Consider the following 21,858-nt stretch of genomic DNA (forward strand, 5'->3'; position numbering starts at 1 on the left):
GTTTGTCATGATGTGTCAGTGACAATCTAAAAGACCTGGTGTTGCCCTTTTTGCATATCACTGACTCCCTTGGCTCCCATTAGTTTGCATTCTTGGTATTGAACATGTCTCCCCCACTGAAATGTTGATAATATTTTTAACAAAAAGAGCCTTCATATAATTGATATCTGCAAGAAACTGAGCTCCAAAAGCATGTTTTAACCTGTGTATTTTGTAAACACAGCATGAAAAATTCACAGAGAATTTCTGTTACATCCTGAGGCAACTGTGAGTCTTTTCCAAAGTAAAGACTAGGGAGCTATATGGTGTATAAGGAAGAGAAAGTGAACAAAGAGAAGCCGGATGGGAATGTACAAGTAGAGCTTGCAATTAGTATGTCTTGTGCACCCAGCAAAAAATGTTTATTCTGCTGTGGCTACGAGACTACCTCATGGAAGCACAGTATATACTGTCAAAAGGTTTTATGCTGGTTTATCCTGAACAGCAGAAGTTACGCTGACATGGACTCTGTTGCTAGCACAGATAATATCAGTCCGTGGTGTCCCACCAATGTACCAGTGTCAGCTACAGGATGTGCATTTTCCATGCCCTGAGCTGACCTTGGGTGTGCAAAACTTTGGCAAAGCTTTACAGTGTACACATGGCCTAAGGCGGGTAGGATTTGCCAAACGTAGTGTTTAATGAGACAGCCAATGAGTGTAATACACAGCAGGTTCAGTAAAGCCCCTAAGGGCTGGGGTCCTAGGAATGTTCTGTGATGTAGCAAAATAAGCTGGTGATCCTTTTCATCCACCTCCCTGGTTAGACTGAGCCTGGCTTCTCAGGGGATGCAATAGGGAGAGGCTCATGGCACAAGGAAGCTGACAGAGCTGCTTTTTTCTCGAGGCATTTAATGGTGCCTCTCTGAAATGATCAGGCACAGTCCTGTTCTGGTACATGCAGAACAGCAGTGTCTTCAGTCCAGTATGGCCAAGAGGAAGGGCACAAAACTCTGCTGTACCTGAAGTGGTTTGCAACTTGAACTCTGTTGTGGTTTGGTTGTTTTTAATAATTGGGTTTTGGTTCTTTTTCTTTTGAAAAGAAGTGTCCAAGTTCAACAAGAGCCTAGGAACTTCTGTCTCCCTTAGCAGTAGGATTCCCTCTGGGACAGTGAAGAAAATTGGTGGGGCTGGTAACTGTCAGCGCCTGCTTTTTCACTATTGAGGCATGCTTTCTATGTGATTAGTCTTGCTGCACGTTGCTCAGAAGCATACATGTGGCATACAGAGCAGTGTAGACCCAGTGCAGAGCCAGGCAAAGGGCATGTGGTATCATGGAAGAGAGCTGTTTGGGCAAGGGGGGGTGGTGTGGGCAGAGAGAGGGAACACTAGTGCAGAGGACCATGTCCAGGCGAGTACTACAGACAGATGGCTCAGTTGTGAATTTACTCCCTTGTTATGAGCTCCTGGTATAGGATATTTTATGTAGGATCCCAAAATTTGGGCAGTGTAATTTGGTGCCACTGGGGAACAATCCAGTACGTAATCTTTTTTGTTACAAACATGGCTATTCTGAAAAATGTATTTACTGGTTTGAACAGGTTTAATCTCAAGTACCTGAGGTACAGTAGTTGCATATTATTGTATTCCCCTATATGCTCTGATACCATCATTACAAATTCTGTACCTCTCTGGGTTAAGTTAACTTGCATCTCTGCACAAATGAGTGCACCATGTCATACAAACACACAGTTCAAACATGCCTGTTGCCTTGTAATTCTCAACATTTCTACAACTGGAAATATGAGAAAAAACTACGAAGTGCATTTCTAAAGGTTTCTGATGGACAAGAGAAGTTTTTGTGGGAGGGTCTTTTTTGTCTTCTTTTTGTTTTAAAAGGCAAATCCTTTTATGTTGTCTGATAGAAAAGCTGCTCATTGATCTTGTGGTTTGTGGTTGAGGACCAGAACCCATTGATCTGTACACTGGAGGGAAGGCACTGATCACTGGGTAAGGCTTTCCTCTGTTTAGCACCTGCTAGTAGATGCAGCACCTTTTCAGTGTTTCAGAAAATGACACTTGATTGACTTTTCTTTCATTTCTAGATAAAGTTCTTTTCTCCTTTCACACAGCTTTTTCTTTTTTAGATTGATTTAATCATAGGTTATAACCATTAGAAACAGATGGTTCAAGAGACCTCCTGGATGTGCATCAGACCACACCCAGCAGGTTTGTCTCTGTCTTTTGCTGGCAAAAGTTTAAACTGCAAGGAGAACCTAATGGGAATGCTAAGAGTTGCAGTTCTAAACACTGAGCTCTCCAAGCAAAATCTCTTTGAACGTGAGAGAAATTAGTTCTATTTCATCAAGGAGATAAGAAAATAAACATGATCATTCCTTGGCTCTGAAATGCTTTTTATTCAACAAAGTAATCTCTGTTTAGAAAGACATTTAGAACTTGCCTCCTTGACAGTAGCTTGCTCTCTGACACTCATCTTTAGATTGTAAGAAATAATAGACTAATGCTGTTTGTTTTGTAGAATTTGGAAATGTGTTGAGAGATGACACTGTGAGACAACCAGAAGCCAGAAGGAAGCCCTGGAGGATGGTAGCAGAGCCATACAATAGGCTAAGGTATACACTAAGGCAGGGGGGGAGGAAGATTGAAGTCTGCAGTGCTGCTTGTTTGGCTCCCCCTTCTCCCATTTCTGTTCTGTGAGCACAACCTAAACCAGATCCCCTGCTGATACAGAGGTCACACAGTTTATTTCTGTCGCACTCACGTGGTCTTGCCAATAACAGGGGAGCATGAATCAGAAGCTTATTTTAAAACCAAAAATACATGGTGTCAGTTTGTATTATGATAGCATCGAGTTAGGATCAGGGCTTCATTTATTACATGCTGAATCTGTTATAAGTTGAACATGTTGTGTTGTTGAACCTCTGAGAAATTTCAACCCAAGATGCAACAAGCTGTAGGAGGAGAAGGGAGGGTAAAGGAGCTGAAATGTTGGGTGGTCTTCATAATGGTAGAAAGGAGACAAAAGGCTATATGCTAAAAACTGTCACTTATAACTCTTTAGGCAAGTAACTGAAAGATAAGACTTGGAACAGAGGAAAAGACCTTCTTTGTTTAACTAAACACTGAAGACGTCTGAAAGATCTCGATGTGGGGCTTGGGTGGGAGGAGGCAGGACAGGCAGGTGAGCAGATTGATGGCATTGTTGCAGCTTGCCCATATACTATTTGGGCTCTGTATTTCCTCAACTGTATTTATTTGGTGGAATATTGTTGATACAAGCTTGGCCTGGAAAAATAAAATCAACTTATTCGAAAAGGTCGGCTTCATAAGAATTGCATTATTTTGTGCCCCCACTGTTTTTCAGGGCTGGTGACCTATATGTGAAATCGTGCCTAACAGCAGTTGTGACTGCAAATCAAACTGGAGAAGAAATGAAGAAATGCCTCATGCTGAGGATGTAAGATGGGGGAGAGAATGAAAATAGTTTGTCACGTAATGCAAAAATGTCTCTCTCTCTGTCACATCTTCCACTTATTAAAGGCAATATTGTTCTCTCCAGGCACTCAAATGAAAACTCAGAAATGAAAAGTCAGAAAGGCATTAAGTGATCTGTGCATGGATGTTACTGCCATCTCCAGAAGAAAAAATGAATGCTTAATCAGAATCATAACTTTATAAACCTCTGGCTAATGATATTCTCCTTCAGCCTGAGCACTTCTACTGGAACAGGAGAAGGATATTCAGAATCTTCCTGTCTCCTGTAAAGTCCATGGATTTGGAGGCAGTATCATGGAAACCTTGATTAGGTATGTAGTATTCAGTAACTTAACAGATGACGTTCCAGGAAACCTTTACAGCTTTTGTAATAAAAATAGCATTGTATATGACTTTGTTTATGGTGGGGCCCCAGAGTGAATTGTTTGGGTTTTGTCTGTAAAATTTCTAGCCAGTTGGTCTTGCAAAGAACAAGTGTAAGTTGGAGCCTTACAGCATTTGAACTCTGCAAGAAGGAACTAATGTTTTAAGAGAAATCATATTTTGGGCCCAGCAAGTTTGATATTGACTAGCGCTGCCAGAGTTTTTAATATTATTGAATTCAGCAATCTTTTCCATCAAATTCCAGAATCATCTGGAACATTCTCTCTTATGTGAAATAAATGCTTGTAAGCTGCCAGGTGATTAACAATGTTTGCTGAGATGTGAGGGTGTCTCAGGAGACTCTGCTTTGTTTTGCTACTGTAATTTCCAGTAAAAATTTGGTCAAGACTTGAAACTGTCTCAAATGATGTATTTTGCAGCTTTAAATTAAAATTCAGACCTGCCAAAAGGTTCTTGATTGTTAGTTTTTCTGGCTGAAACCACCTAATTTTTCCACTGTGCTTTGTACATCTAGTTATGGATGACCATTTTATCTCTCTGGCTTCAGAAAAGACAAACACTGTATCACTTCCTCAGTGTGAGGGGAAAAAAAGCCTACTAAAATATTAGTAAGAATTTTCAAAGGATTACAAATTAATCAGATATTGTACAAATAAACAGTGGAAGTGTAAGCCCTAGTGAGATTTGCAGCCTAAAAGAGACAAGTCATTGCTTACGTTTAAAGGAAAGGGTAGAGGTGGAGAAATTAATGGTTTTGAGGAGGAATCTAAATTAAGATGGCATTTGGGAGACAGAATTGAAGACTAACCAAGCATAAAAAGCAGCAAAAATTCAGTCACAAAATAAAGCAGGGAAGAAACAAACTTAAGGTGGGAGAAATGGGAAGACCATAAGAAATAAAAATGGAAGTGAAACTAAGGATACCTGAACCCTGTAAGTGATATCAGAAAGACTGATAGCTAATAGTGTGAATTCGTAAGCAATTTATTGCAGATGCAGGGTATCATTGTGAAGTGACTAAGTGTTCTTTTCAAGTTGTGAGCCACATGTAGCACCAGTGCAGCACCTGCTAATTTTGTTAATGCGAGGGGATGCCTAGATGGTGTTGGGTCTTCAGCATTTTAAGCTATGCAGCCCTCACTGTTCTGGTTCATACGGTTCTGCAGAAATTGTAGTGGTCTCATGGGCACAATCAATAATTGTGCCTGCAGTGTTTTAGCTGTCAGCATATGGGGTCCACTGAGTACCTGAGATATTTTGCAGTGGAACTATTTTGATTTCAATGTTGTTTATACCATACTCTCAAAATCACTTGGAAAAGTTTCTGAGTATATTCATGTTCTGCTTTTGTGGAATAAATAAATGTGCATGGGAAGCAGTGGAAAACTGCAGTTGTAAACATGACATGTTTCACTGACCCAGAACCATGATCACCAACTAACACTGATAAATATAGAAGTGTGTGTGTGTGTGCATGGGCATGCATATATATTTAGACATTTATAGTGAAACTCTAATGGAAACAGCTTAAATGTCATAATTAATGACTAGCATACTATACAGTCTCAGGTAAAAAACTACATTTTATGTGTCTCTGTTGTGTATGTATACTTATGTATAGCACATTACATAGAATGGATTTTTTTCATGGTGGTAAGCCATTCCTTTTAAGTTCTTAAATATTCTAAACTGTAAAGACTAATTAATAATAAGTGGAAGTTTTGTTTTCATGATAGGAAGCTTTTACTATTATTTTTTTTTCTGTTCCAAGATACTTTCATTTGTTTTGTATGCTACAAAAAACAGACAAATTGTCTTATGAAGTGTGAGCAGAGATGGCTCTGTTGATTTCTGTAAGAAAAAGAATATGAACAAACAAAAACCTCTGCACTGGTAGCTGAATGGAAAAGATATTAAAAGAATAATTTTAGCTATGATTTTTGAAAATGTGAAAAACTAGGCCAGTATTTGGATTTTCAAAATCAAGTTAGTGAAAGTATTTAAATCATTTAGTCACTTCTACCTTTTCACAGCTGAAACACAGTTAAACAGATTTAAACATTTATAGAAAATAAATGCATTTGGAATGAAAAACATCAGATGCATTTTTAACATTGCTGCTTTCTAAGCTATGTAAATACAGGTTTATGAAGAAATGATGACTGATACCTGTAATTTCAAGAATGATTTCTTCCGTGTAGTGTCCTTCAGCTGGAGACAGTAATGTTTTTCGTTCTTTTTCTAGTTGTAGCATCGTTTTGTGTTTTAACTGTGCAGAGTATGAATTGCCTTCCCCTAACTGAAATGCATGTATATGATGCAGCACTGGCACAGTAAACATCCATGTGTATATAAATTGTACACCAAATAAGAGTGCTTCTTCAGAGTATTAAGATATAATCTCATTCTGACACTGCACAGAGATGATTTGTGTCATAGTATTAGCAACTTGTGAAGAAAGGTGCAAAGGCAGCACGAAGGCTGACAGGTCTCATTCTTTCTACACTAGAGTGGAGATTCCCCATATGAAGCAGATCACATATGCAGAAAACTTTCCTGTATATGAATGAAACTTTTTATTATTTCTTGTTTAGACTTAGGTATTCAAGAGATTAGTTACTCTGAGGAAACCTTAAGAAAATGACAAACTAAATTTGCTTGAAGAACAGTGACAACATGAATTAGGAAGGAACAAATTCCTAAAATTTTGTTGAAGTGCTGCAATGCCAGATAACCTCCCAGAACAGTCATGGACAGCAGACAAAGTGACATGAAAGTCAGATGAACTGAGGAAGCACCTCAAATAGATCCTCCATGAGAAGAGCCGATTTAGTTTTCCAAGTCAGCAAGCTACATAAAGCTGTTGGCAGCCTTCATTACACAACCTAGGCAAGTGATACTGTAGTCTCTTGGGCATGAGCCAGTATGGAGAGGTGCGATGTAGTAATCTTGCACTGGCAGGAGTAGGAAGAGATGCACCAATTGACCTAGTAGGTATTTCCCCTACTCATCAAAAAGAAATAGGCACAGACAAGCCACAGGGAGCACTATGCAACTAAACAGCCATCTGTCTAGTTATAGTGTCTCACCTTCTATTTTAAGTGTCTCATGAAAGTGCTAAGGAAAAGCAATATAAAAGAGAAAGAATGTAAATATTATGGTTCAGGGCTATCAGCCCCAGTCCAAGTGCAAAAACCTGCCTTTCAGTGAAAGCTTTGAGGGGCTTCTAGTTCAAAGGATTTCAGAGATGTGGAGAGGCAGCTATGTACATTACTTTCTTCTTCTCTATCGGTTACCCCTTATTGATGGCAGATAAGTTAAACCAAGGAGGAGCTTCCCTCCTAAGCAGTTCTGAGAGGACAAAAACACTGGCATGGGAAAGAGCAGCTACAAGGTGGTAAATACTTTTTCAAGAGACAGGATAATTTTTCTGCTGAGGCTGGAAGTGTCAATGTTGAAACAGCTTTTGCTTGTGTCTCAGACCACCTGATGCAATCGACTATTTCAGTGCATAATAAAATACTCAGGAAAAAACTCCATAGTTTTAAGGCTTTATTTTAGGACAGCTTTCTGCTCTTCATAAATGTAGTGATCTTATTGTGGTTTTATCTTTCAGGATTAAAGGACTACTGGCAGATATCTTGGGACTAAAATGTGGCTTAGACTTTGCTTTTTGTTTTGCTTTTTACAGAGTCTGATGTGAGTGGGAATATCTGTGAGCTGGAAAATCTATCCACAGACCACTGGAAACTGCATATTTTTATTTAAACTCGATCCTGCTGTGTTTAGTGTCAGAGCTAAGAAGTAAACCTGGTATGAACAGAAAGTGGAGCAGAAAAATACAATTTGGCTTCCCCAAATCAGCGAACGGCAAAATCAAGTGAGATCCTGAATGTAAAAAGTGAATGCTTAAAACGTTTGGGGCTTAATCACAATTTTTATTGTTAAGGACTTTTAAAACTGCACTGTTTGCTACTATAGCATTATATATATCTACAGACTCAAAGCACCCTGCATATATTCTGGTCAGTTACTAATTTGCTAAAGCAGCTAAGTTCAAAGATATTGTTACTTTTCTGATTTTTTTCTCTCATCTGGGTTTGCATAAGCTCTCTGTGTTGACAATATTAAAATGCTTTCTAATTTGTGATTAGTGTGTGGTAGCAAGGGGAAGGAAGAGTTGGCATGGATAGCTCTTAATAAGTAGGTATGTGTTTCTTTTTTATCTCTCAGCCAGGGCTTTGTCAGAGTGGAGGAGCTGAGATTGGTTAATACTCAGACAGGCTGTTGATGTTCCCGTCTGGTTTTCTAATTTAGAAGCGCTACTGGATGACAAATGCTAGGAATAATTGTAGATTCTATGTGAAAAAAATAAAACGGGAGTCCTTGAGGCTGTAAGAAAAGGTCTAAAGTAGTCCTTTAAAAGCTAGAACAGCTTCAGAAATTACTATAGTCCCAGTTTGAGTGTTTTGCTTATATTTCAAGTGCATATTTTTCTCACTGATCCACTGTTTAAACTCACCTTATGATATTCATTTGCTATCTAGTTTGAATCAAGGAAATGAAAAAGACTCAGTGGTAATCAGTGAGCTACCCTCAAAAAAATTACAGTACTGACAGACTGAACAAAGCCAGCAAGAACAGATGAATTCTTTATTTGCAGTTTCAGAATTTTTGCTGTTATTAAGAGGTTCTGAGATTGTAAGAAAACTAAGTAGAGTCTGTACTGCTTTCTGAGTCCTTTAGACACTGTGATTCCTTCTTTCAGTTTCTGCTACCTTCTTTCCCTAAAAACAATGCACAAAAAATAGTATATAAAAATTACAAATTTCACAGGCTGACCAGGTCTTATCCTGTGATCATGTTGTGTCATCTGCTGGCTGTCTTCATCTGCCTGTGCTCATATTCTTCATTCTGTTGCAGAGTACCCCCATGCACAGTTAGCACCAGAAGCTTTAGATTGAGAAGGATTGTCCAGTTCCTCAAGCAGAACAACGTTGCCCTTTTGTTCTTCATGATGCATCAGATGAATAATTGGCTGGGTTAGTGGTGGGACTGCTCTGTCTGTTCACTTTAGCATCTTTCCATCCTGATCAACAGTTAAAAGTATAGATACTTTCTCCGCAGCAAAAGAATGTTTAGTCTTTTCAGAGCCCTTCTCATCTCTGGAATGCCTTCATAGGGAAAAGGTTGAGGATGAGGGCAGATAATGGCAATACGGCTTCGGGGAAAATATTGGTCCTATCATACTCTTTTTTTTTTTTTCCCCCATCTCTCCTCTCTCCGCTCTCCTCTTCCTTTTTTTTTTTTTTTTTTTTTCTCATTTTTTTTCCCTGTGCAGTTTGGATTATGAGGAACATGGAAGACTTATTAGGAAGTCTGTAGCCAGAGTGCCCTCCTACTTCACCACAGACTTTTAAAAGATTGTTCTCTTCCCTTATCCCTAAAAATAAAGGTGATAGTTGACATGGCTTCTCAGCTAACCTGGCCACCTCAGTATTTGAAAAGTACTAAATTCATTTGAAAAACATTAAGGCCTGCAGTAGATTACATTGGAAGAGGGGCTAACTGGGCTGGAGATAAGTGGGTACTCTGAGCAATTTTAATTGATGTAAGGAGAAAATAAATAGGGAAGGAAAAACTCCTCTGCCTACTAAAATGCCATGTACCTACAACCAGTCCTGTGTAAACTATCAGAGCTCCAAAATACTGGCTTTTATACTGTACTTTAAGTGAGACCAAAGGATGGAAAACTGGTCGTCTGAGTTATTTTGAGGTTTTTATTATGTTCAGGGATTAATTTGGATGACAACAATGGTGTTTTTAGTGCAACAAGTAGAGTTAAATAAGCAGTCTGGCAGAAGAACTGAGAAGCAGAAGGTGAAAATAAATAAAATGGGGCAGCGAAGAATGCAGAAAGAAACAGAAAGTGTTCAAAGGTATGTAAACGCAATGAAGGCTGAAGCCAAATTCATATGCAAACATCTAAGGTACAAATCGTCTTCCCTCCTTTTTTCCTTCCCCTGACGATGTGCGTGTACAGCCCCTGCCCCCTTGTGCGTTTACTCTTATGACAGAATTTAAGCGATGGAACAGAGGAAAAAGGAGGCAGATGTGACTATGTGGGAAGTTGCTTTGCCACTCAGTTGTGTATGGGAACCACATCTTTTTATGTAGTTTGTGGGAGGGGGATTTATTCTTTCAGCATTTTGAGAAAGACTTATGTTTCCACCTGGATTTATACACAATAGCTTTCCTGTCTGTACTCTTTATCTTTCTTTGAGAGCTCTTTGACTAAGTTATTTTCCTCCTGGGATGTATAAAGTATGCTCTCACCTACACTGGGATAAGAGACTCTTGAATACAAAGGCCTCTGCTGAAGGCCTTCTGCAAGTATTGTCCCTTCCCATCAAATTTCACCTGGAGCTCACATGTAGGGCCTTACTCAGGTTGAGTCATGTGGTAGGGCATTATAAACTCAAAATGCTATGGCTGTGTGCTATTATACTCATTGTAGGCAGTTCACACCAAGGCTCTAAACTAGCAAGCCATTTAAGCTTTTTAATTGTAATGATTTTTAAGTCATCTCACTGAAGTCAGTGGTACAGTGCCTGAGCTTAAAGCTGAAATCATGCTGAAGTGCTTTGCTGGCTTAAAGCCCAAGCTGGCTTTCAAAGTATTATAGGCAGCCTTTCCTGGGATGATGGTGAATTAGAATTGTGCTAAAGCATTTCCAGCAAGATGAAAAATCACCTCACATCTAAAGGTTTTATTGCTTTTTCCACTTTCTATGAATTAAAAAATGAGGCCATTTCTATGAAAAATGGTACTTGTGAGTATGAAATTTCCAGAAGAAGTGAGGATCCCTTTTTTAACAGAAGTTAAATGCACAGTTAACAATCCTTTTGAAAAAAACAACGCTATCTCTGGAAATGATTGCCCTGTGTGAAGCTTTGGACCTGCAAAATTAACTAAATGCTGTGAACTGTGTCTGGTTCTGAATTAAATTTACCTTAGTGCCCCAAATCTGTACTGAGGTCTGCCCAGAGAAGGTGTGATAGGGCTTCAGAGATGCCTGTGGGTCTGCATGCCTGTGTTCACTTGCTGCTGGGGGCCTGTGTACAATGAGGTGACGTGTATGTATTGTTCTCAGTGCCTGCTAATGGTTGTCTTCACAATTCTCAGTACAGAACTGCTTAGTGAGTCCATCCAAAATCCTGCTCCTGAAGAAGAGATTGGTTGGTCTTTATCGAACAGAAAGTGAGTCATGGCCAATGGTTAAACAGTATCTGATAGTTTCTATTCTTTGCGTATTTCTCCAGACACATTTGTCCTGCTATGGGCAGGGTACTCCTGAAGAGCCATATTCTTCTGTAGTTTGTAGTTGCATAGTGAGCAATTTGAAACCATGTAATTTATTTAATGCCATTTCACTACTTAGTTCGCAGAATCTCTGTGAGAAATATTCCAGGTCCCTTGACCTTATTTTTTTCAGATTTGTTTTGAATAGCATGTCTGGAACATGTGTTTCATGTGTTATATTTCCTCTGTGGATTCATCTTTGACATTCAACGTGTGAACTTTTCTTATAATTAGTTCTGATCCGTAGAGCTAGTTCAAGTACCAGTGTAGATAGTTTAACTCTGGTTTTTTTGTTGGCAGTCACAAAACACTTACAGGATGCAGTCCTGTAGCTGGGTGGGAAGGGGTGGAATTCTGCCCCTAACTGATTTCCTACTGAAATCAGGGGGTACTCATACACATGTTTGTATGTCCATATCAGGTCTGCAAAGCCAGTGGTCAAGTATTTAGCAGATGCATTCCATACACAAATTTCCACAGATCCTTGGGTTTATGTATTAGTTAGATAAATCTACCTCTCAGCTGTATGAGGCTTTATTCCATGATTTCATGAGCACTTGCTTTACAAACATCTATAAATTTAAAGTGGATGTACTTTCAATACCTTTGCCAGTTGGATTTGACTCTTTCATGTGGCACCTGAAGAGGAAAACAAAAGGAGCATTACAGTGGTTAGAGCAGACTCACTGAAAATCTTTCCTTTTTTTCCCTTTATTTGCTTGAGGTTTTGGGTAGATTTTAGAGGGGGAGGTGTGCTAATTAATCATGGAAAAAAATCCAAAGCAGCAAGAGCAAATATCCCAGACTACTCTGGAAATGGTATGAAGTTTTTTCTTTACCTTTGATTGTATATCTTGCCTGCACTTTGTTGCCAACAGTTGCAGAAGTCTTGCTTGTTTCAGGAAGGGGGATGAGGGCACTGGAGAAATGTCGACTATTTTATTTATGATTATCTTAGTAGCATTAAATAACACACTGTACTGTCCATGCTAGTATCTGATGACTTTTGTGGCTTTGAATCCAAGGGCAGAAACAGCAGCAAGGGCAGAGAAACATGAGCTGCATTTTGGAAATGCCTTTTGTCAGGCAACCTGTTACGGGTGGGTTGGGAGTCTCTCCTGCTGCTGCCCGGTCCGGGCACACCCTGTGTGTACATTCTGGACATTCCACAAGTGACTTTGCTTATATAACCCTCACTGTGCTACCTTCCCCTCCCCACATAGGTGAACTGCTGGCTGCCCTCACTTAAACAGCACCACCATCCTCACTCACCATCCAGGCTTACTATATATACAAGTCAGTCTTCATTTCTGATTCCATTTCTCTTGTTTCTGATCGCAAAACACTAAGAGCTGCAGTCTTGGGGTGTTTATTTTCAGGGCAGAGCTAAGGCAGTTGTCTAGCACTTGCAGAAGCCAAAGTGACTTTGTATGTCACTGTACTTTCCTGAATTGAAATCTTAAAAACTGGTCACCCAGAAGAAATGCATAGCATTCCCATTCAGCAATATGGGTGATGGAAGGTTGCAGGCTGGAGCCCAGTGTATGAGGCTGCTGCTGTTGGTGCTGCTGTTTTCACTGAAATGCCTTGTGCTGGGCCAACCTGTGCATCATCCTGAACCATCTCTTCTCTTTCCACATGGAAGGAATGATAACACCCAACTTGTAGAAAAACCCCAAAAACTGAAAAAAACAAACTCCCAACAAGAAAAATAGCCTCCAAACAAACAAACTCCCCAACACCAAACCTCTGAGATCCTCACACAGAGATGTGTGTTAGGTGCAAAATTTACCTACACACATATAAAATAGTGTCATTAAAATAGATTAATCCAGGACATGATTTCAAGTTTCAGCTTTTCTTGCCAGGTGGTGGTGATTTCATAAAAGTGAACATTTTCCTATTTGTATTGCTGTACCAATGCTGTCAATAATCTGTTGGGAATAATTGGTAATAAATGATTGTAATGATAATGTTGTCAGTGCTAACAATATTAATAAACATAGAATCTGCTACTCAATGGCAGGTTGCACAGGTAAAGGGAGTAATAGTCTCGAAAGACTATGTTCTGTAATAAGTTTACAATGTTTTACTGGTTTAGGGTTTTTAATTTTAAAATTTGGTTTCCAAAGATTATAAGTGTTACCTTTAACCATCATCAGATTCATCTGCAGAAATTTCTGCTGGAACACATAGGATGGTTTTCATTTTCAAAGCTGCAGAGCATTTCTGGTTCCTGCTGCAGTCAGTTGGAACTGTGGGCATGCAGGAACTTTAGGAATGAATTGTTACTTGTTGTTATTAATTTATTTGGGAAACACAAACAGTATGATTCATTAACTCATGTCTTGAAAAATGCTGTACTCTTTCTTCACAATAAGCAAACTACTGGAAAGCACTACCTTCCAACATTGACTTTAAGTAGAATTTGGGCAATAGAATTATGAATGGGGACTTACTTCACTAATCTGCAAAGCCCTGGAAAGTTGTTAATATACAACAGAGACAAAAATGTGGGAGTTCAAAATCATATGCTTTGTATCTTTAATGAAACCACCAGAATATGTCTGAATGACATAGGCCATACATAAATATGATGTCACCATCTTGAAAGCATGTCTTCCTGAGGTTTTTTGCATTGGTTCCTGATCTGGGGTTTTAATTTGATGTCATCTATTTGATCATTGTATCCTGTTTCTTTTAAAATTCTTGGCTAATTTACTTTCTTTTGCTGTAATTTCCATTTCCAAATTCTTTGATAAGTGTCAGCCAGTGCCTTTTCAGACATTTCCTCTGTATATAACCCAGAGAGCTGCTTAATCATAAGTCATATGTGCGGCAATATGGTTTTATTATTATTCATGTCTTTCTAAAAGCTGAAGCCAAATCTTAATTTGAGAGCACAATAGCTGAATCTTTGAAAAAAAGAGAAAGAATACTAAGTCAGTTACTGTGGACCCAACAATTTCCTTAGCAACCTTTCATAATAAGGGGCTCTGTAAAGTACTTTTCACTCTTAGATTGTCACCTGTGTGTCTTTGGATCTGCTCTTTGCTCTTGTGACAGTCATTGCTCAGGCAAGCTCTGTACCAGAATTGATGTGTTTCAGACAGCTAGACTGCAGAGAAAATCTTCCTGACTCTTCTTCCCTGTGTTTCTTTTTTGAAAGGGCAGACTTCCTTTGGGAGAGACCTGTATGTGACTCAGTCCCCACAGTTTATAGTGTCATCTCTGGAGGTGGCAACATTCCCAGTACCTATCAGCACTGAGTGCCATAAGCACCAAATTTCACATCTATCTCCTTAGTGAGGAATATAAATAGAAATCAAAACCAGTTGTGCAAATGCATTCTGTAAGTAAGCGGAAAAGAAATGCCTCCTGCCTGTATGTACTGTAACTCCTCTGTCTAGATACTTCCATTGATACATTCTGTTTGCTGGTTGTAAATCTAAATCTCTGTGTCTGAAGATATTTGCAACGAGATCATCCAGTATAAAACTATCGAGAGAGAGAGAAAGAGAAAGAGGTCATCTAGCACAGGAAATATTCTATTGGAAAGGAGAAAAAAATGGAGACATGAACTAAAAAGGTATTGCACGTTTTGCAGTCACTCAGCTTTGCACGTTTTGCACTGTTAAACATCCTAAAACTAAACTGGGAACATAAAAGTATCTGATACATACTTTTTTTTTTTTTCTTTCCCTCTCTTCTTCTTCTCAGACGTGTACTCATAATATTTAATGGAGTGGAATTGCCTGAAAGAACAGGACCATTTTTAATATACCTTTCCATGGCTCCTTGGTACATATGTGAACAATTTTAATAAAAAAATGTTGATTTGTAGTGATTCTTAGACATCTTGTGGTTGATCATCTGTATTGGACAGATGGATTCAGTCACTGTAAGCCAAATAAATAAATTAGCACTATTTTTGAAATGTATAGCCACACTTGGCATCTGCAGTTACCATACTCCCTCCCCTCAGTTCAGATGCCTTCACCTATACTGCTGAACTGGCCTAACTTTATATTCTGTTTGGCCTTGAGTTAGAACAGAGGACCACCTGCATGAAAGAGATGTGAAATGTTATGCGTGCCTTTGTAATGGTATAAAGTACCAGAGTACCAAGTCTGCAAATATTTTACTGAACAGGTCATGTATTAAGTAAAGCACTGAAAGGTAAAATGATAAATGATGAGGTCATCGTTTTAGAGCTGGTGTCCAGGTGGTGAAAAGCCAGAAGGCTGAGATTTAGAAAAAAGTGACTTCCTTTAAGCTTCACTGACTTGGTGTGTTGCCTTCACTGTACAGGATGAAGTTGTATTGTCTTGGCTAGCTTTTTGGCCTGTTTGTGTGTAAATCTGCCTGTAAAGCAAGAACCTTTTAAAGGAAGGATATAGATGTGCTTTTGACTGTCGTGATTCATCTTTTCAAGTGGCCCATGGGCTGCAAAAATACATTCTGTATAATGCTAGAATTATACTTGGTCTAATGTAAATATTTGTGAAAAGCTTTAATTAATTCTGCCTGATAAGGTGGGATATGGAGGCTGTATTTAGATATTTTCCCTCTTCTCCTTCTCCCCATTTTTAAACCACAAGCTGCATATCAGCTAGTAACTGCGATCTCCAAACCAACCCAACAGTTCCAAACTCAGTGGAAACAAATTCAGGTGAAAACTTTTTGTCCTGTCTTTTGGGGTTAGCTTTCTGCCAGGTTACTTGATTGCAGAAGAATCTAATAACTGCAGGAGATGAGGGAAAAGGTACTGGATTGGATCAGGGCATTTAACATAATTCTCTGTTGCTTTCATTATAAAGTATTGTTAGTGTAACTCATAAGGAAATTCTGTTTGATATGAAATTACCTCTCTCATTTGTGACTGTTCCTTTAGTTCAGTGTGTGATCTAGGTGCCCGGGTGTGAACATACGCATTTAGACTGATGTGGGTAGCACAAAGGTATGGGGTGGAGGGCCTATCAGTCATTTTTCAAAGCACTCATGCTTTGTCAACTATGCAGCAAGCAGCTTTATTCTTTTTCTTCTGCCTGGGGCAGTGGAACATCAGTCAGGTATTTCCAGAGTGAAAATCAGTTGTTTTCTGGGGGTCTAGAGAGCTGAATGTGCTTGCTAAAGGGTCAGTTCAAAGCCAGGACTGATGCAAAGGGAGAAGTGGGATGGCATAGGCAGGAGGAGGGCAGGCTGGGGGAGAAAGCTGATCTTTCTGTGGCAACAGGCTATGAGCAGGTAGAAAACATAACCTGGAGTAATTTAAAGAGAGTTTCAAGAAGAGAATTCAGGTTTGAATAATATGCATATGTAATTACTGCCCTTAGGCTGAAATCTTAAAGAATAAATTGCACAGATCTTCAAGAACAGTAGCTTCCTTATTCTTAGGGACTTTGTTTCTGAGGACAGAATTAATCTCCTTATGTTACCTTGTCAATGCCCTAACGGGCTTCCCCTTTCAGTAATGTCATTGCCTCCTTTTATAAGTGGAAAGCTCATTGCGGATTGAGACATTAGTGGCCTACTGCCATTTTACTGGCAGTGTATACTACCTGGAAGCCACCAACTTGTTGCCTAAAAGGTCTTCTGATGGCAACAAATTCTTTGGTGGTGCTGCTGCCTAAAGCACAGCACTGGCAAAGAGGTAAGACGGTTTTGTCCAGCCTGGATGTGCACTTGCTTGGTGCCAAGTCCTCAACGCTGTCCTGAACCTTCTTTCTGTTTTGAGAGAGGACAAAGTAAGAAAAATGCATACCTTGCCTAGATGTAGGGGGGAATTAGTCTTTGGGCAGGAGAATTGCACAATTAGCCCATGTGAATTTTTTTCTCTTGCGGTGTTTGTATGTGTATAATAACACTTGGAAAGCACACAAGTGCTCATGGCTCAGCTCTGAGTGAGGCAGTGTTGGAACACGAAGTAGGCAAATCTGAAATGGTTTGGAGACTTTTCAGGGCTTCTCATTATCTCATCTGTGCATTTAATGGTTATTGTGAGTGCACGCAACAAGAGTTTTTTCTGTTTGGGTGCCACTGGAAGCAGTTGGATGGACAGAGAGGCCTACCTGCAACACAGACACACAGCTGCCATGCCAGGCGGATTGGTTCCCGGGAGAAGGAGTCCTGGAAAACAGTGGGGACAAAGCTGGTGTGTGAGTAGTGTGGAGGTACAGTGGCACGTCTGCTACCAGTCACTTAACGCAAAGCAAAACCCGCTGTTGATTAAAGACACTCAGACAAGGCAGAGTGCTGCCTGGTTGAGATAGGGTCCTTACAGCAGTAGGACTTTTCTAGAGAGGCAAGCCATTTGTCAGAACATCATCTTTAGCTCTCTGAGCAAGGTGGGGGAAGGATGATCTGAACGTCTTGGTGGTAGACATTACGTGTCTGGGGCATTCTGTGCCGCCAGAACAGGCAGTTGTGTGGAATAGATGATGTGCTCATTTACTATGGTGAGGAAGGAGTTTGAAAAGAGCTCAGGTACATTAAGGGTAGAAATATCCCTGAAAACCAGGGGGCTTTAATGATTTGGAGTAATGTGTGAGCTTTTGAAAATTATGTGTCTCCGAACTCCTCAGCAGAAACTCTCAGCTATTAAAACTGTTCAAAGCAGAAAATTACTCTTCACACAGCAGTGGGCGAAGTGGTGGAGTCCTGGGTGCCTCATGCAGGTACTCGGTAGTGTGGGCTTCTCTCCGGAGTCTGTAGTGCTTAGGCTAGCTAAGGGACTGACAGGGTTAGCTCTGTTGCAACCATTTGTCTAAAAGATCATGAAATCAGTGTAGGATTCTCATGCATGTGTCATAAACCCAGTCCTAGCTAAAGAGAGAGGCTGGATAATAAGGTTTAGAGTTTTTTATCTAATATGCTTTTATTACAATAAAATATGGAAGTATGAAACTGAGGGCTGCTTATAGCTCCAGTCCAAGGCACTGCTTCCTTCTGATTAATATGTCTAAAATAGTGAAACAGCAGGATGCAGTAAGGTGAAGAAATTAAACCACAATAATTGAGTAAAATTTTTGATGAATTAAAAAAATAAAGTAAAACCTTATGTAAAAAAATATACAGAGAAATCAATCCTTTCTTTCTGTCTTTCTTTTTCTGTCTTTCTGTCTTTCTTGGAATCCACCCTGAACCAGATGTTGGGAGTCTGTAGTTTAGTGTTTTTGGATCACTGCCCAGACTTTTACCTATCTTTTCAGCTATTTACATGGGTTTTATTTCTCCAGCTGCGCTTTCACTGATACTGTAAAGTCACAGACCTGCTAAGTTGGGAGTCACTAATAGGGGGAGTTACTGTATTTTCATTGAGATGAACAGTGATACAAAACATCAAATGGAAATAATTTTGTCTTTGCTCAAAGAGTAAGAGGATCAGGCTTAATGAAGGGTGTGAAGAAATCTGCTGTGGACAGTGATAACACAGAAGGAGGGAAGGGAGTGGCATAGGAATTTTCTTTCCAACACCATCACAGAGAAGGAGCAGACAGCTGCTGTATGGGAAAAGGCACAGGGGAGTGTCTTTTGTTTAAAACAGACTAAACTTCCATTGTGTTGTTTGGCTTTAAGTCGTTTTTAGTTCTCATGGTTTCTACACTTATTACCTTTCAATTTCCATTTAAAATTGTATTCTTTATATGTTTATTAAGTATTACTATGAAATTTTAGTTATTATGGATTTTTGATCCATAAAGATTCGGTATGGAGGAAATAGAAGATTGTTGGCATAACTACTTGTAGTCTCTGTGCTCTGGGCATAGCAAAGCTCTATCATTTGTCTCTTGTGTTATAGCATGTATCGACAGCAAAATCATGACTCTAAGCATCAGTCCTCTGAAAGTCTACTAAATCTAGTTCATACGGTTGCTCATACAGTTCCACTAAAACTTTTATTTTGTGTTGGCATAACATTTTGCACATTTCTAAATTATAGCCCTCCAACTTGTAGTGGTCTCAGCTATAAGGTTCAGACTGGAGAGGGGAGAAATTTTCTTAACAGAAGATTGGTAAGGGCTCTCCCGAGTGAAGGGGGTATAAGTTTTAAAGGTTGTCATGTGGCAGCCTGCCTAAGAGACTGATGCTTCAAGTTTGGTCCTGACTCTGAATTTAAGCCAATACCCTAGAGGTTAAATATTCCATAGTCTGTTACCAATCCCTTGAGCAATCTAGTGTCTCCAGGTGCTGGTGCTTTACACAGGTTTCTTAGCAAAAGCAATTTCATTGGCAGTAAGAATCGGCTAGTTCAGTTCAACTGGAATTTTTTAATGAAGTCGCTCATACCAGTCAGGCTGAGGATCATCTAATGGAAGAAAAGGCAAGGGGATATGGGGATTTTCTGAAAGGCTGTTTTACAGTCCTGTGTTTAGGAAGAGGTGGCAGAAGGGTGTGCCTAAGAATGGGTATGATGGGTCTGGCTGTCTGAGCTATCTAAGAACAACCATTTTGTTACTGAGCTTGCTCCCTGACTTGCAAATCAGTTACATGATTCATCTTTAGAGCTAAGTTGTGGTCCCACAGTTTGTTTTCTTCCACACCATTCTCTATGAAAGACAATGTCTGCCACAGCATGAACAATTATCATTAGTGCTTTTTCAGCATATGAATTTTGATCCCTTTGTTTCCCAAATAGGTTATTGGGAATGTTAAAGGTTTTTTTTTTTTAAGATTGAAAAAGAGCACAGTTTGTGTGTAACAGACACATGGCCTGAGTATTCAGGTTTACACATCTTAGGTATGGTGAGATAGATTTGTGCAAATGTGTATGACCACATCAGCCAAAAGAGACTGTTCAAAGAGCACTCTTTATACACATAGTTTATGCAATTTGTTAATGCTGCATTGCATTTTAAGGGCCTCTTGAGGCCATCAAGTTTACCACTTGGGTAGATGCTATGTTGCTAACATGGCTCCTGTTAAAATCTGAAGGCTCTGGTTCTCTACTTACATTTTGATTGTGATTCAATCCTTATTTCTACAACTCAGATTTCACTGTTTTCTTCTCTTCAATTTTTTTTCCCATCCCAGCAGCCATCTGGTACTTTATTCTGTCAGCCAAGTTTCTGTTCTTTACCTGGACCCTTTCAAACAGAGACTCTAGAAGAGAGTGGATTAACAGTTGTAACTGGAAAATGAGTTTACTTCCAGCTGGAAAAGCTGTGAAATATAACTATTCATTGATATGTTATACATTTGTTCTTGGACACTTTTAATTCTATTTGAAGGCAAATACCTGGGAATAGTTTTCCTTAGACTTAAAATTCTGTGAGAAGACCCTTAGTATCTTTAAAGTGAGTTGGCTGACTTTACTTGCTCATATTATGCATGGGTTCTCAACATAATAAATGTGTTCTTTAGCAGACAGGTATTTGGGATTAGCCAAAAATGAGTCTTGAGACTTTAATCTGAATCAGATTTAGTCCAAATGAAAGAGATTTGTGGGCATCCTACTATGCTTACTTTTTTTGTAGTAAACTCTGAAGGTACTATTTGCCCTGCATTATCTTTGTCCCTTTTATAATAAAAGTAGAAGTGCATAAATCACTTGAGAAGCAACCTATCCTCTTTCCTGTCCATGGTTTATTCTAAGCATCCAAAGAATAAAATTTGCTTGTATACTTCTAATTATTTCAAGAACTGAAATGTCTAGGCTAGTAGTAAAAGTGTCATGAAATTACTGTAAGGTTGCATGAGTTTTGGCTGTAAATCTTATTCACCTTGACTAGATCTCATACTTTAATTCACTGGGGTATAAAATACCATTTACATTAGTTCTTAGTTCACTTAATCATAATTAAATGACTTCAGAGGGCAATAATTCCTAGAGACTCTTTCTTTGATGTGACACAAATAACAAACTGTGTTTGTAATGTGAAGGTGTTCTACTTTGCTTTTACATTTGCCCTAGCCTTATACAGCATATAATGTTCTCTTTAGGTATAGACATATGCTCTTGTTACATGCACCATATGGGTCACAGATGTGGCTGACATGGCTACATGACATCTTTTTTAATTTCACTGCACTATACCAAGGCTGTGCATAGACCTTTTCATGATGGTTTGGAGGGATTTCTGCTCAAGATTTTAATTTTTTTCACCTGAATGATGACCGGGGCGGGGAGGGGGACCTCTTTTTCTGCTATGAGGTTATATTGTGTTAATAAAAACCCTTATGAAAGTAATATTTTGCTGAATTCATTGTCACCTTAAGCATGGCTTCACTGCAATGTACTAGTAGTTCCTTTTTTTTCCTCTGTGTATACCTAATACTTAAGCTTTGCCTTACATTCTGATTTAAATGTAAATTAAGAAATACTTTTATGTTAAGGAACATATTTGGAAGTGGGGATTTGTTGCTGTTCAGTTTTGTCGTAGAGTATATAGTTTTACTGATCTGAAATGCTAATATTGCCTGTTAACATATACCAGCTCACTTATCCTCTAAGTTCTGAACCAGAATGACAATATATTTCTCTCATGCAGCATCTCCTATCCATGCACAGTAACCCAGGAACGCAGCTACCGTGGTAACTACTGTGGACCAAACTTGGGATTTCCATGTAAAGAACACAGACCTCCAGCTGTGAGTGGGACATTTGGATGTTACCTCA

At 39.2% G+C, this 21,858-nt stretch overlaps 1 long non-coding RNA gene across 1 annotated transcript; it reads left to right on the forward strand.

Moving 5' to 3' along the window:
• The first annotated feature begins 3,361 nt into the window (after positions 1-3,361).
• LOC141964821 (uncharacterized) lies at positions 3,362-7,752 on the forward strand. The gene is made up of 3 exons (XR_012634389.1): positions 3,362-3,456; positions 3,559-3,805; positions 7,570-7,752. It is a non-coding gene; the product is annotated as an uncharacterized LOC141964821 (long non-coding RNA).
• Positions 7,753-21,858: the final 14,106 nt, after the last annotated feature.

The sequence above is a fragment of the Athene noctua genome, chromosome 11 (assembly GCF_965140245.1).
Source record: "Athene noctua chromosome 11, bAthNoc1.hap1.1, whole genome shotgun sequence".
Lineage (NCBI taxonomy): Eukaryota > Metazoa > Chordata > Aves > Strigiformes > Strigidae > Athene > Athene noctua.